General features: G+C 41.0%; 1 protein-coding gene across 2 annotated transcripts in view; it reads right to left on the reverse strand.

Moving 5' to 3' along the window:
- PLS1 (plastin 1) overlaps positions 1-5,011 on the reverse strand; it is a 111,909-nt gene extending 106,898 nt beyond the window's left edge. The window contains exon 1 of one of the 2 annotated variants that reach the window (XM_060197559.1): positions 4,837-5,011. The gene's annotated coding sequence lies outside the window, so the exon portion shown is untranslated. Of the gene's footprint in view, positions 1-4,534; positions 4,801-4,836 lie in introns of those variants that run through there. The other variant, XM_007524068.2, reaches the window with a different exon arrangement.
- Positions 5,012-13,883: the final 8,872 nt, after the last annotated feature.

The raw sequence follows: 13,883 nt of genomic DNA on the forward strand, positions 1-13,883 counted from the left end.
ATCACGTGAGCAGAGATTTTGCACTGCCTTTGTCTTGTTTCCCAAACTAGAGTCGGATCACAGTTCAATGCTTACTCTCCCTGACCCCCACATCTTCGGTCCTAAAGCCACCCTTGGGCACTAAAGCATCTCCAGGACTCCCTCTTGGTTGTGCCGAATGCCTCTCCCAAATACACTCTCAAGCCAAGTCATCCCTTATTCTGATTTATTCTGATGACGCAGACATCTTCTTACCAACTATGACCATCCCCCTTTCATTGGTCTCTTAAGAGTTTTCAAGCCATAGATCTAGAATGTTCCGTGGCTGACTCAAATTAAACCTGGAACAAACATCTTCAAAAGTAAAAGCCTGGGGCTACTAGCAAGGAAACTTGAACACAGGCTCTAGCTCTGTTCAGTTAACACCAACTAGTTCAGTGAAGCACATCTCACTTCCTCTTGTACCTAGTACAGGATGATCAGAGTAAAGTGTTCTCTTATAGTACTATGATCTCAAAGCACAGTGTCCCCACTCAAAATAGTTTATGTATGCAAGAACTTATCTAAGACAGGAAATAAGAAAAATTTCACCAATAACTAAGAAACAGAACAGAGGCACTTAGAAGAAAAGAAGGATGTTTCCTTTGTATTCCCATCTGAAAAGATTTATATATATATATATATATATATATATATATATGTTCATAGTAACACAATCTATAATAGCTGAACCTTGCAAACAACCCAGATATCCAATGACAGAGGAGTAGTTAAGAAAGGTACGGTATGTATACACAATGGAATACTACCCAGCTATCAAAAATGATGAAATCATCTATTTTTCTTCATCCTGGATGGAACTTGAAGTTATTATATTAAGTGAGGTAAGTCAAAAAGAGAAAAGTAAATACCAGATGATCTCACTTATAAGTGAAACTTAAGAAACAAACCTGAAAATGAAAACACAAAATGAACCTTGGACAGGGTAGGGCATACTGCACCAAAGCAAAAGACACTGGGGAGGGAGGGGTTGGAAGGGAGTGAAAAGAATCATGGGGTATTGGTGTGTATACATGTCAATAACCATATTGTAAACCACTAACTCAATACAATGAAAATTTAAAAAAGGAAGAAAGTAAAGAATATATGAAGTCCACACCAATACCCAAAACCCAAAACTAATTTCAACACGTCTTTCCTTCTCTGCATCTAGTGTTTCGCCAAATGCTTCTCCCTCTATATCATTTATTAAATCCACTCTGCTCTTGCTTCAATCCAAGCCCTTGAGTAACTATTCGCTAGTATGATTTTACCTGTTTCCAATACTGCTCTAACTGATCTGCGACTCTCACTGAAATGTAAGAACCAGGGGTTAGGGAGTTGGGCGGTAGCGTAGCAGGTTAAAGAGCACATGGTGCAAAGCACAAGGACCAGCATAAGGATCTCAGTTGGAGCTCCCAGCTCCACACCTGCAGGGGAGTCGCTTCACAAGAGGTGAAGCAGGTCTGCCGGTGTCTACCTTTCTCTCCCCTCTCTATCGTCCCCTCCTCTCTCCATTTCCTGTCCAACAACATCAATAATAACTACAACAATAAAACAAGGGCAACAAAAGGGAATAAATAAATAAATAAATATTAAAAAGAAAAAAAAGAACCAGAGGTTAGAAGACAGCTCATGCCTTCCCATGAGCAAGGCCCTGGAGTTCATGCCCAGTACCACACGAAAAAAGCAGGCACAGCTCCAAAAATGAGGGAGTAGTGCTGTGGTATCTCTCCCCTCTCTGCCTCTCTCTCCCTCTAAAGCAAAGAATAAAAAATTAGACATGGGGAGGCTGCTGAGTGTTGCTCAATAGTAGGCCCCATACCAATATATACATGGAAACAACAGTAACCAAATAATTGATTTGGTTACTGTTCTGTCAGTGGTATCCTCCCTCATATTATATAGAAGGCAGGTCAAATGCTAAGGCAGTACCAAATGCTAAAAGGTTCAAAAGAGAAAGAACCACTATTTTTTTAATTCAATAATCAGGAAAGGCTTCAAGGAAAAGATCACACTGGAATTGAATCTTACAGATGGATTGTGGGTGTTGGGGAGTTAAATGAGGGAGATGAATACGCATTCTGGACCAAGGGCCCAAAGACACTGACACTAAGGAAAAGAAGGAAGTTAGTTTTGACACACTCCTACTCTGGTTCTCTATCAAATTAGTACGTATTTGTAAAAAATCAAAATAATAAAGGAAAGTACAGTAGGGTCCTTTAGTACCACTCCTTGGGATTTATCTGAAGGATCTGAACAGACCTGGAGGTGATTATGCTAAGAGAAGTAAGCTATTAAGTGATAGACAACTACTGGATGCTTTTGCTCACATGTGAAATATAAATAAAAACAAGTAAACTTGCAAGAAGTAATAATAACCAACCTAACTCAGACTGTGAAAAGTTTGTTGGTTGTAAAAGGGAAGTGGGGGTGGAGGTACAAGTAGAGGGTCTCGTTGGTATACTGACACTGGAACTTTGCTAGTGGGTGTAGGGAGCTGTATGCATATATAGGTATGAAACTAGTACTCTTAAAATGGTAAACCAATACTAAGTTAATAAAGTACAAACTTTACATAAATCAACAAAATTGACAAATGAGGATTGAGTAAGAGGGTACCTTTTAAAAGAAGTTTAAAAAACCACTATTAATCACAAATAAAGAAATGGCTGAACAAAAAAAAATCAAAGAAAAAGAGATTTACAGTCTTATTATGGGATAAAATGTACAGTTTCTAGTAAGATAGGAAGAATGTGTAAAGTACCAGAAGAGGTCAAATAAAATATGGAATCTTGAGGGCAGGGGATATAGCATGTTTATGCAAAAGATTTTCATACCTAAAACTCTGAGGTTTCAGGTTCAATCCCCTAGACCATTATAAGCCAGAGGTGTGCAGTACTCTGGGGGAAAAAAATCAACACAATACAGAATCAAGACAACTAGGGGGTGGGGTGGGGGAGAATATAGCATAATAGTGATAGAAAAAGACTTTCATGTTCAAGGTCCCCAAGTTCAATCCCCACCATAAGCCAGAGTTGTGCAATGCTCTGGCAATATAATAAAATAATAATAATAATAATAAAACTATTGACAAGATAGTAAAAAAGTAGTGGTCGATGGATTCTGGAGAAACAAAGGTAAATATGATTTCTGTTTGCTCTGGGCCATATTCTATGCTGAACTTTACACACATATTATCTCACTTAAACTTGTAATAATTTTATGCTAAAAAGGGGGAGTTTTCAAGATCCTAGCTATCTTAGTAGACGGGACTAATTTCATATTAAGTTAAGCTACATAGTATAAGGAGGCAGAAGAGAAAAAGAAATGCTTTAATAACTAACCAAATTGTAAGGAGAGTATGGGGGGGGGGGCTGTCAAGAAAAAATAGCACCGAAATCAGAAAGTCCGGATCTCTAGTCCAAGTTTGCCAAGGGGGGTTAGGAGGGGACAAGTGGCCCAAGCAAGTCATTGTACCTCCTTGGTCTCAGTTTTCTCATTCGTAAATTGAGGCAGCTGAACTGGCTGACCTCAAAGTTCTCTGCAGTCCCAAACTAAACGCACTGTATATTATTCCTGCATTAAACATTCATCGTGGGGGCTGGAGGGAAGGAAGGTAATACAGATACTTGTATTTAAATGTATCTATAAAAAGTGTTTGCCTTAACTATAAATTTAGTTATAATCTCTGTCTCCTCATATAATAAACTTAACACTCAAACTAAATAATGCTTAGTGTGTGGCTCCCTCGGCCTAAAATTCTTGTTTAGGGCTCACAGACTATTTAAGAAATGTGTGCAGCTCAGCCTGAGCTTCCTCCCAGGGGATAAGATATTCTCCGTGTGAGCCAGAAAATGTGACAGGGTAAATAATGGGGAGAAAAGTGAGAACTGCTACTCATCTCAAAGACCACTTCCTTTTGAATAAAATAAAAGTAATGTAGAAAAAGCTGGAGAAGGGGGGATAGTCTGAACAAATTATTAAGACACTATTTCAAAATGCAGCTGAAATGCAGAAAATTTTTGGCACTGAAATTCATTGAAAGTTGGCATTTCTGATGCCGCATCTACAACCACTTCCTTCCTCCCCCCAGCACACCCCTTTCCAGGAAAGGCACCACACCAGAACCCTGGATGCGACTTCATTCCAACCCCACTGATCTCATGCACCAGAAGGTCAAAAGCAAAGAAACCCATCACAGAATCCGAGCAAGAATTCAAGGCAGGGTCTGAGCGAGGGCTCCCCAGCAGCCAAAGTTTAAAAAAGAGGTTGAAAATAGAAAAGTTAATAAACTGCCTGACTTGGCGCGGGCAAGGCTAAGTCGGGTTCACCGTGAACAACAGACAGGCACCTTTAAAGACACCTGCCCCTCCCGCAGAAGCGCGCTCGCAGCCCCGGCGAAGGGACCCTCACAGACTTCCCTCCAGCTGCTGCGCCCCATCGGAGACCCGAGGCTTTGCATTCCACCCGCCAGCTTCCACTTCCTCTCAGGCTCCCCGCGCCGCGCCCATACCTGCCCGGCGGTCCGGCCCCAGATGTCTGCAGCGCGCCCGGGATCCCGGCGCCTGCTGGTCAGCTCTGCGGCTGGCTCGCCGCGCCCGGCTAGCTCCCGCGCTCCCGCCACTGCGCATGCCCGGTCGGCCCCGGGCCAGGGAATTCACGCTCCACTCGCCGGGTATTGCTTGCGGCTCCCAGCGGAAAGGTACAGAGGTGGTGAACCCAGATTCTGCCAGGGCCTAGAAAGGCAGGTGCGGAAAGAGGTCCGGAGGAGAAGTGAAGGAGCAAGGCTCTAGGTGCACAGTTAGTCTCACCTACCTTCCTCAGCCTCCACCTGGGAAATGAGTTTAGCACGGTGGCTCTCGAGCTCAAACTTGAGTCAGAATCACCCGGTGGGCTTGTTAAACCAATTCAGACTCCCTTCCCAGTGGCCTGATTATTCAGCGTTTCTGACATGTTCTCCAGAGAAATTAGGGTAAGTTAGCTCCACAATCATTCTTTGAGTACTGGTGATCAAGAAAAAAAAGGGGGGGTAAGTGGGTTATTTGGTATTAAAAGAACCCCCCCCCCCAACTCTCCACCCCTTTTGTGATTTCACACAACACTTGCTCTTCGCTTGCTTTAAAAATAAGTAACTACACTCAAACAAAGGCAGGATATTTCTTCGAGCTTGGGAGTACAGTAATTGGAGTGCAAGCTCAGGAGTTCCCACATACATTACCTGGAGCATACGCCTAACTGCTCCCACCAGCAGGAAATGTTCCTATTTCGCCACTCATTTAGTTCAAGTCTTGCCTGCCTGCTCAGTACCTAGCAACAGTATTAGAAGCAAACTAGGTACCCAAGAAACACCATAGGGCTAGAGATATGGGAAATAATAGAAATTATTTTAGGCACCAAAAAGATTAATAAGAAATTAAGTATGAAAGAGACAAGTGTTTGAGTCTATTCATATCAAGTCCAAACTAATTTATCATGACACCACAAACCAATAATCCCTTAGAGCCAGGAGTGGAGGGAGTGATGAACTATTAACGGGAAGTAGAAACCTTTTGGGAATGATGGAAACCACTTGTTTTATTTGGAGGGGAGATTTCACAGGTGTATAAATCTGCGAAAACTTAATTGTACACTTTAAGTGTATGGAATTTATTTCACACACATTATTCCCTGGTAAATTTTATTTCAAAAAGAACAATCAAAAGTTCTTGTGGGCCAGAGGGGTGGGTAAATAGTATAATGGTTATGCAAAGAGACTTTCATGCCTGAGGCTCTAAAGGCCCAGATTCAATCACCTGCACCACCATAAACCAGAGCTGAGCATTGCTTTGGTTAAAAAAAAAAAAAAATCCTATGAGCTCTTTCTTTACAGGGAGTATTGATCAACATAAGTTTATGACAAAATACAGACTTTAAATATGGAGTAACCTGATCGGGTGCAAAGGAAAAAATATCATCCTCTGTAGAAGAAGCAAAAAATTAGCAGTTTAAAAAGTCTAGAACATCCTCTTTAAAACCAAGATGCTATTGGTAAATGAATTGCTATTAAAACGAAAGTGTTTCCCCAAAGACTCTTCCAAATATAAAATAGGATATGGCATTAACAATGCACCACTGGTGTGTAAGAATTATATTTTAAAAATTATCTGCTCAACTGATTGTATCAATACCAATGAGAAATACCATTTTCAAACTGTGTTTCCAGAGGCCTAGGGCTTCATGGAAATGACAAGATTAGGGGCCAATGGTGGTGCACCAGGTTGAGCACACATGTTACAATGAGTAAGGACCAGGGTTTGAGGTCCCGGTCCCCACCTGCAGGGGGAAAGTTTCAGGAGTGGTAAAGCAGGTGTGCAGGTGTCTCTCTTCCTCTTTGTCACTGCCCTTCCCCTTTGATTTCTGGCTGTCTCAATCCAATAAATAAAAATAATTTAAAAAACCTGTTGTCTCCCTTTCAAGGGCCATTCTATTAAAAAGGAAGGAAGGAAGGAAGGAAGGAAGGAAGGAAGGAAGGAAGGAAGGAAGGAAGGGTAACATTAGAATTCTCAGTCAAGACCAGCCAAAACATTACTATTATCATATTGTAGTATCCTCTGATATTTTATCTAACAGACTCCACTTGCAACTAGAAGAGTGATAACTTGAAAAGTGTAGAAGTAATGATACCAGGTGGCAGTAATGCACAGAGAAAAGACGCTATATTTATCAGGCACAAGTTTTCTGGTTATCAAAATTATAAACTATGATTTTAGAAACTATATTATTCAGTTTCTTCAGAATACCCAATTTTTAAATATTTGCTTATCAAGTGATTTTTATTTCCAATCATGTGTTCCAACTGCTGGTAGAAAAAAAAAATTGCCAACTTAAGCTGAAATAGAGGTAAGTTTCTGGAATTTCTCTAACTTATATAAATATTATAACCGTGATAAATATGAACAACAATATAGCTAACATTTATCAAGCTCTTACTATGTACCAGTCATAGTTCTAAGAGCTTTAATATTCATTGCAACCCTATAAAGTTATCCTCATTTTACAGAAAATAAAATGAAGGCTGGGGTTGAATGGTGGCACACCTCTTTGCACACATTACCATGCAAAAGGATCCAAGTTCAAGGCCTCAATCAAATCTATGGGGAGGGGATGGCTTTACAAGAGGTAAAGTGCTGCAGATGTCTTTCTCTTTCTCTATCTCCCCACCCCTCTCAATTTCTCTCTGTCCTATAAAATAAGATCAACAAGTATTTTTTTTAAAAAATGAAGGCATGACATATAATATTTCTCATAATAACAAAACTAAATTTATACTAAATTAAAACTCAATTGAAAAAAAATGTATTTTTGGGTCGGGGAGATATCATAATGGAAATGCAAAGACACTCTCATGCCTGAGGCTCTAAAAGTCCCAGGTTCAATCCCCTGCACTACCATAAGCAAAAGTTGAACAGTGGCCCAGTTAAAAAAAAAGTATTTTATGCTAATATTCTATATGCAGAATTCCTTTCTATAGATTTCCAGAAAGAGCATGGGTCTTCACACTTTGAAGATACGTTCCCTTTTGTTTGCTGTTCCTTATCCCAAATTAGCAAATGGTGGTTACAGTTCAAAAATTAAAAGGCAAAGTAAACAGAGATCCCAAATTACAAAATCAAACACATAGCTAAATATTATCACACCTTGATGCCATGGTTGAATGCATACCTTGTCATGAGCAAGGGCTCAGCTTCAAGCCCCTGCTTACCACCTGCAGGGTGAAAGCTTCACAAACTGTGAAGCAGTGATGAAGATATCTCTCTGTCTCCCTCTTATCTCTTCTTTCCACTCAATTTATCTCAATTCTATCATTTTTACTTCCCCTCTTCTCTCCATTTCTCTCTGTCCTATCTAACAACAAAAACAACAATAATAACTATAACAACAATAAAAACAACAAAGGCAACAAAAGGGAAAATAAATAACTAAAATTTAAAAAAAGTTTAAAAAATAAAAAAGAACCAGAAGATTTAAAATATATGTATAGGGGGTCAGGCGGCAGTGCAGGACCAGCATGAGGATCCCAGTTCGAGCCCCCGGCTCCCCACCTACCGGGGAGTCGCTTCACTGGTGGTGAAGCAGGTCTGCAGGTGTCTGTCTTTCTCTCCCCCTCTCTATTTTCCCCTCCTCTCTCCATTTCTCTCTGTTCTATCCAACAACAACAACATCAATAACAACAATAACTACAGCAATAAAACAAGGGCAACAAAAGTGAATAAATAAAATAAATATTTAAAAATAAAATAAAATAAATGTATAACTAGATAAATATTGTCACATGGTGGGAAAAATTGCTATGAGAGAAACACCATTTCCACAATTAATATTAGAGAATACTTTTAGAGAACCATCAGAAGATGTTTGAAAAGCATAGTTAAGATCTTCAGAGAAGGGGGAGGAGATGGCTTACCTAGTGGAACACATACTTTACATGCCCAAGAACCCAGGTTTGACATTCCCCCACCCCTAGCCACCACATGGGAGCATTATACAATAAGAAATCTTCATAAGCCATGAATCAGTGCTATGGTGTCTCCTTTCTGGCCACACCCCTCCACTTCCTCTTTCTGGGGAAAAAAAAAAAAGAAAGCCTACTTGTAGTAGTAGTGGAATCATGAAGACATGAAGTCCTGGTGACAAGGAATAAAAAAAAAGTAAGATAAGATATCTTCAGAGAAACATGAGACGATGCTGTATTTACTGAAACTTTGATCAGATATTCAGAACTCAAAAATCTTTTTTTTAATTATTTTTTACTAGTGATTCAATAATGATTAACAATATTGTAAGATAACAGGAGTACAATTCCATATAGTTCCCACCATCAGAGTTCTGTGTCCCATTCCCTCCATTAGAAGCTTCCCTATTCTTTATCCCTGTGGGAATATGGACCAAAATTCTTTATGGGGTGCAGAAGGTCTGGCTTCTGTAATTGCTTCTCTGCTGGACATTGGGAGGTCAATCCATACCTTCCAGCCTGTTTTTTATCTTTCCCTGGCAGGGTAGGGCTCTGGAGAGGTGAGGTTCCAGGACACATTGTTGAGTCAGGATGGTATCACAGTAGCGTCCATAACTTGGTGGATGAAAGGTGGTAAGATATAAAGCAGAAAAAATTGTTTAACAGAAACCCAAAGGTAGAAATGGAGCAGGTGAAATTGGGGTCTTCATGTAGGAAAAAGCTAGGAAGCCTATTTTAGGTATGTTTCAAGGGGCTTGATAGCTAATATGCAGGTAGTGTTGGGTTGTGCATGGGAGAGAGAAGAGACCAGGTGGTGGATTGGAACGCAAATCTTTATTCATGCAGACGCCCCAGAGTTGGGTGTCGGCACAGCAGGTTTAGGCCATGTGGAGCTAGCAAAATGGCTGCCTCCTGCTATGCCCACCAGCCCTTCTCCAGGTTGGGATGTGGAAGAGAAAAGGGGGGGGGGTGAAGAAAAGGGGAAAGAGAGGAGAAGAGAGAGAAAGTGCAAATAGGAGCAACTATTATAGGAGAATTCTGGAAGTGGCAAGTTGGGATGGGATTGGCTAGGAAAGGGGGTGGAGAGAGGCAAAAGGCATGCTGGGAAGGTGGAAACGTCCTTAGCAACTGTTGCAATGGTTTTAACTGAATTAGCAATACCCTGAGGGGATAACGTGGTGAGGATCTGTAAATAATACTTGCATGGAAATATAGTGGTTTGTGGCCCCTGCCAATGTTCAACCGCATCTGCACAATTTCCCAATTGGTAGACTACAAATATTGTCTGGGAAAATGGTGCCAGAGTTTAGAAGAGGGCTAGAAAACTGGATTAAGGCAGAGAGTAGGTCCCAAACAGGAGGGAAGTTTACCCCTGTTAACTGTTTACCCCATCAATCTGAGCAAGACTCTAAAATCTTGATGACTGAAAATGAAAAACTAGATGGATGATCAGGTTTTCAGAATACAGATGATGAACAATTATTAACTGGAAAATCAAGCTAAGTAATTATTCCAGAAATAAGTCAGTCTAATAGGCATCAGGGAAAATGGTTGTTAGAAACAAAAGGATGATGGGGAGTAGATAACATAATGATTATGCAAAGAGATTCTCATGCTTGAGGCTCCAAGGTCCCGGGTTCAACCACCCGCACCACCATAAGTCAGAGCTGGTCATTACTCTGGTAAAAGAAAAAGAAAGAAAGAAAAGCATTATCTGGTCACATATTTATTTATTATTATTTATTCACACACCCACCTTGCCCATTCTCATCTTAGAAATAAAATAAAGTCACGTGCAATTTTAACTATAACAGATGGGAAGTTAGAAAAGAACTGTGAAGTGTGGCAGGCTGCTCTCTGTCCTCAAATGTCTCTTTTGTGTATGACATATTTAATTTATGAATATGATGTTATTTCAAAATATTGGGGTAAATGGTGGCTACTCAGCATCACATTAACAGCTGTCATGGATTGCTTCATCTCTTGAATGACTTCCTGAAAAACCAGAAAAGTACATTTTTCAGAACCACTTGTAGTTAGATTATTTAAAAAAAAAAGTCATGAGAGAGAGAGAATGTGAGAAGGAGAAAGTGAGCACAGCATCACTCAGGCACACAAAGTGATGGGCATTGAATTCAGTACTACATAAGGTGCTGGGGATTGAATTCAGTACCTTCAAGACCAGCACTTTACCTGCTGGACTTCCCAGAAACTTTCTAAAAGTTTTTTTTCCTCATCATTTCTTTCACAAAAAGTTGTACTTATTAATGTGAGGAGATGTCAAGGATCACAGATGCAAATATTTTGAGTACAGTGAAAATAGTACCTACAAATACAGACAACATTATTGTCTGAACAGATTTGCCATATCTTAGAGCAATATTTGGGATCTTAGTGATGGAAACGCGTAATTCACTACTGAGTCAGACATCTCCTGGACACATGAGGACAATCTCTGTCCTTACTTGTGAATTATCTCTGTCATTGGAATCCAAGCTCTGTAATATTGCCTTAAAATATGTGAAACTGCCACATGGACAGGACAAATAGCTTTATATTTAAGTTCTTTCTGTGAGATATAAACATTTTTTTCTCTTTGCAGTATTTCATGAAATAAGACATATGATTAGAGTTGCTTAACTGTAATGGATCATTTATTCTGCTTCATTAAGTTTCAGAATGTTGATTTATGATTATGTTTATCTGTTATTTGGGGTTTTAATCCAATGAAAACTAAGGGAGAGGGCTGGGTAGACAGCATAATGGTTATGAAAATGATTTTCCTGCTTGAGGGTTTAATCCCTAGTACCACCATAAATTAGAGTTGATCACTGCTCTGATGGAAAAAAATATGGAGGTGTGCCCCTTACTACCTCACTAATTTATGTCTGAGAAAATGTAATACACAGTCATTCCATTGAAATGGTATAATCAGTCACAGTGCAAATATACAGTATGCTGTGTAGAACAACTCCAGTTAATATCATCAGCATATCCTAGGAGAAAACTTTAAACTATTGCTAAAAATGCAAATTATTAGTTGATATAAGGTAATAACTTAAACTTTTAAACTGTAACTTATTAAAAGTTATTAAAAATGCAAATTGTTAAGTATGTGTGGTGAGGGGGTGTATTTAGAAGGTGAGTCATAGGGCTGGACAGTGGCATACCTGATAGAGCACACACTCTTACCGCATGGATATGAGTTCAAGCCCATGTTCCCCATTGGAAACAGTGAAGAAGTGCTATAAGCATCTCCCCTTCTCTCTGTCTTTCTCTCCATCTCCCTGCAGATGTCTTCTGTCTCTTTTCCTCTCTATACTCCTTTCCTCTCTGAATTTATCTCTGTCCTATCAAGTAAAAAAGGGAGGAAGGGGGCCAGGTGGTGGCACACCTGGTTGAGCACACATGTTACAGTGTGCAAGGACCCAAGTTCGAGCCCCTGGTCCCCACCTGCAGGGGGAAAGCTTCATAAGAGGTGAAGCAGTGCTGCAAGTGTCTCTCTCTCTCCTCTATTACCCCCTTCCCTCTCAATTTCTGACTGTCTCTATCCAACAAATAAAGATTAAAAAAAGTTTAAAAAAAAAAGGGAGGAAGAGGAAAAAAGAAAAAGGCTGCCAAGAGAAGTGGATTCATCCTGCAGGCACTTCTTCTTCTTCTAGCGTTTGCCCTTCTTCCGTAGCCAGTCAACAGCGTCAGGTTGAAAGCTGTCAGGAGCTGCTTGTTGCTGGCTTTGAAAGTGACTGGGATCCATGTGGATTCAGTCGGCTAGGAAGGATCGTCAGTTTCCCCAATGAATGGGTACTCACGGGATGCACCACGAGAAGGTCGATCCAATGCTGAGCCCCAGCGATAACTCTGGTGACAATAATAAATGCAGGGGGGCAGGGTGGTGATGCACCTAGTAAAGCACATATGTTAGTTACAATGCACAAGAACTGGGGGTCAAGCAGTGGCCCACCTGGCTAAGTGCACATGTTACAATGAGCAAGGATCCAGGTTCAAACCCCTGGCTGTCGGACTTCTAGTGGGGAGGCCTCTTCCCGGGCACAAACTCCTGGCTTACCCGCTGTGTTGCGCACCAGATGCAGAGGTCCAGAAGAATGTTCCGGGGCAGTAGGAGCGAGCCTGTGGGACTGCCGCAGCAAGAGATGACCCAGGGAATACTTGATGAATAATCTGTATATTGAACAGCAAAGCAGGGTTTATAAGGGGTCACAGGAGGAAGTGACATGTGTATACCATATATGGTAGGGAGGCAAAGGGTCTGGGGAGGGTCAGGACTTTTCCAGTCATTGTTGAGCAAGAGGTTTAATCCATTAAAGGAACGGGGAAGCAAGGTTATCAGTAACCAGCAGCCAGAGGGGGGTCCTGAGGGCAGAGAGAAGATAGATCAGATATGATCAAAGGAATGGAATGGGTGGGGAAGTAGAGAGGGGACTTTTAGGCAAAACAATGATTATACAGATAATAAGGGAGTGGGATATTGTGAGGCAGGGAGGCTGATAGGCGGGGCAGATCCTGGAGGCCATGCTTGACCTCTTAGTAGAGAGAGACTGATAGGATTCCTTGCTTGACCTCTTAGTAGAGAGAGACTGATAGGATTGGTCGTGCCCTTCAGGCACCCATCTTTCAATGGGGTGTCCTGCGAAACTCTACCATATCCTCACAATTCCCTACACTCGGCCCCACCTGCAGGGAGGAAAGCTTCACAAGTGGTGAAGCAGGGCTGCAGGTGTCTCTTCTACTCTCCCTCTCTATTTCCCCTTCCCTCTGGATCTCTGTCTCTATGCAATAAATAAAATTTTTAAAAATTTTCAAGCCTGTGGTCCCCACCTACAAAGGGGGAAGCTTCACTGGTGGTGAAGCAGTGTTGCAGGTGTTTCTCTTTCTCTCATCTTTCTCACCTTGCCCTTTCAGCTTTTTGCTGTCTGTATCCAAAGTAAATAAATAAGTAAAAAGATAAAATAATAAAAAGAAAAAAGTTTTAAAAAATCATTCAGATTAGAGGAACTTGTAAAATTGTTTTTATTTTAATTTTTTTTATTTGCCTCCAGGGTTATTGCTGGAGCTCAGTGCATGCACCACGAATCCACTGCTCCTGGAGACCATTCCCCCCCCTTTTGTTGCCCTTGTTTTATCATTATTGTGATTATTATTATTGTTGTTGTTGTTGCTATGGTTGGATAGGACAGAGAAATGAAGAGAGGAGGGGAGACAGAGAGGGGTAGAGAAAAAGAGACACCTGTAGACCTGCTTCACCGCCTGTGAAGCGACTCCCCTTTAGGTGGAAGCCAGGGCCTTGAACCTGTATCCTTACCCTGGTCCTTGCGCTTCGCTCCATGTGTGCTTAACGCACTGAGCTACGGCC

This window comes from Erinaceus europaeus, chromosome 9 (assembly GCF_950295315.1).
Source record: "Erinaceus europaeus chromosome 9, mEriEur2.1, whole genome shotgun sequence".
Classification (NCBI taxonomy): Eukaryota; Metazoa; Chordata; class Mammalia; order Eulipotyphla; family Erinaceidae; genus Erinaceus; species Erinaceus europaeus.